Genomic DNA, 2851 nt, shown 5'->3' with positions numbered 1-2851 from the left:
GTTTGTAGCACTTTTGTTGGGAATTACAGGTGCACCGCCCGTGATGGAAAACAAGCTGATCCTCCTGAAGAGTCAATTTTGGGGTCATTTTTAAACTTATCTGGAGCTGTTGAGGCTGGGAGAGATCCTTTGGATCCAGGATGGGCTGCTCCAAGGAAAACCAAGGTCCCAAGCATCCAAATTAAATTTGCTGAGCCGTGGTCTCCATCTCCAGGGGGTGCAATTGGAGATGGTGGCTTTGTCACATGAATTCACGGAAATCATGTGGGAAGTGAACAGTGGGACTCAGGTTGGATCCCCTGGGGGCTTTTCTCCTGGAAAAAAAAAGGGAAATCAGTCAAGAAAGTGATTTTTGCTTCACACAGCAGGTTTTTATCTGCTTTTTTGTTTCCAGAAAGGGTTTCCCATCCCTTTTTTTTTTTTTTTTTTTTTTTTTTTTGGAAAAGTTCATCAATGGGAATTTAGGCTGGAAAGCAGCAAATCTTTGGCATGGGACCTCCTATTTTCCCTTGGGACCTGGACACCACCTCCCCACCATCCTGGGAGGATGACCAAACCCATGGATTTGGGGCTGGATTATGGGAACACACATCCCACAGGAGAAAGGTGTGTTTAAACCCCCGTAAATGGGAAAAAAAAAAAAAAAACAAGGCCAAGGCTTTCAAAATTGGATTTATTTATGGAAGGCAGTGGGAGCTTTTTTTGTCCCGTCTACCAAGCCGGGGTTAAAACAGCACCCAGCTTCTTTTTGAGGGACAATATTTTGGAATTCAAGGAGTTTCCCCTTCCATCAACCCTCCTGTGCCAGGTTTTGGAAGCCACCCACACTGAAGTCGTTGTGCTGCAGAAGATCCTTCTCCCACCCACGTTGAGTGGATGTGGGAAACTCGTGACTCCGGAGCCGGGATCGCCTCCCCCTCCGGTGACGTGTGCTCAGATGGGATCTGTGCTCCATCAGCAAGGGCATGGTGCTCCTTCCCTCTTCCCTGAAATCCATGGAGATGGATCTTTCCATGCTTCTCTTCTCTTCATGAGGAGGCAGAGAGGTCCTGTAGGGTAAAACATGGTAAAAACCACAAAAAAGGGGCAAAAATAAATTAACATTTATTAAGAAATTGAGGTCTCTCTGTCCGTGCAGAGAGGAGCTCCAGGGGAATCAGCAAACAAGGAATGTTCGGATATCCTGGACTGGGACCACTTCGTGCAGCTCTTATGACCAGAGAGGAGATGGAAAGAGGATTTTGGGGATTTTAAAAATTACTGATGATTGCCAGGGCTTTTGGGTCAGAAAACAGCCTGGAAACCCCGTCCTGGAAATCCCATTCTGGAGACCCTGGCAAAACCACGGGGATTCACCCAAATTTCCTGATTTTCCTCCTCTTGGACCTTCACCCTCCAGAATAAAAATCCCCCAGCCTGTGGACCAGGTGGGAAAGGGATTTGGTTCCCTTCTTCGTTAATGACACAACACAAGAGGAGAAGGTCCCTGTGGTGTCCTTGTCCCATCACATCCCACTGGAACTGTGACCCACATCTGCCTCCAAATCCGTGCTCCTGCCTTTTCCCTGGGGATAACAGAGGGAGAAGAGCCACGGGGTTGGTGTGGATTGGTGGTGGGACACCAGAGCCAGGCTAGGGGCTCTCACTGCTAAATAAATTTGGAATTTTTTTAGAGGGATCAGGGGCTGGAGCTGCCTCCAACCACTCCCCTGGTCCAGGAGCAGTAGGATGGAGATGGGGCAGACCAGGATTTCTCCTGCTCCAGGATTTCTCTGCGGGATCCCTTGTCCGGCGCCTGCTCCATCCCATGGGAAGGGACATCCTCAGCCCCATCCCTGCCTTCCCGTGCATCCGTATGGAATGGAATTCCAGACGCCTCTCCAGCCTGAGCCCACTGGAGGGCAGCAGCACCCTGTGCAATGCACCCGCTGCCCACGACCCCCCCTAAATCTGCCCAGCCGGGCACCCCCCACCCACGCCGGCACCCAAGGGTGGGCACGGGTGTCCCTGGGGTGCTTTGGAGTCCAGAGCATCCCCCCCCCCAAAAAAGGGGGCATAAAAATCAGTTTTAGTCCCTATATCCTGAAAAATCCTGCCGGGAAAAGTGCGCAAGGAGCGAAGCTGAACATTGCAGTGCAGCTACGCCCTGAGCTCGTAGCAAACCCCATCCCATAACGGGCTGGAATTTTCCTGGAAGCAGTGGGAGCAACCCCTCTGCTCCTAAAACCTGGAGCGTTCATCCCTCATCCCCCTGTGGGGCTGCAGAGAGGGGATTGCTCCCCTGGGATGATCCTAAAAGCTTTGCCAAGGTGCTCCCGGAGATTTCCAAGGTCAACTCTTGGTCCGAGGTCCCCTCCTGGTCCGAGGTCCCCTCCTGGCCCTGTCCCCCCGGCACCTTGGAGGTACAAAATCCCTTCTGTGTCACCTCAGGTGGCAGCAAACACCGAGAAGTTCATCAAGAGGGGCTTCACCAGGGGATTGTGGGGCCACCAGAGCCACCAGGGCTGGGGACCTCAGCTGGAGGACTGGGACCCGCAGGGGTGACACCAGCAGGATCGGGAGTGGCACCTGGTGGAGCAGCACTAGAGGGCACAGTTGGGACACGCTGGATCCTGCTCTCCACATCCCTTTGTCACCCTGAGCCACCTCCCCCGTCCCAAATTGTCACATGTGGGACACGGGCGTGGCTCCATGTCCTCTGGCCACCCTCGGGTGTGACGTGGGTGGAGGTTCAGGTGTCCCCAAGGGTGCTCAGCTCCAGAAGTTTCCCGGCTGGGATGAGAGAGGGACAGCAGGGACCTGCCTGTCCCCAAGGCCCCTCATCCTCAGCTGCTTCCTATGGGGGACAAAA

The sequence above is a fragment of the Chamaea fasciata genome, unplaced genomic scaffold, assembly GCF_029207755.1.
Source record: "Chamaea fasciata isolate MVZ Bird 193981 ecotype frontalis unplaced genomic scaffold, bChaFas1.0.hap1 SCAF_1, whole genome shotgun sequence".
Taxonomy (NCBI): Eukaryota; Metazoa; Chordata; class Aves; order Passeriformes; family Sylviidae; genus Chamaea; species Chamaea fasciata.
Note: the sequence above shows the minus strand (reverse complement) of the source record.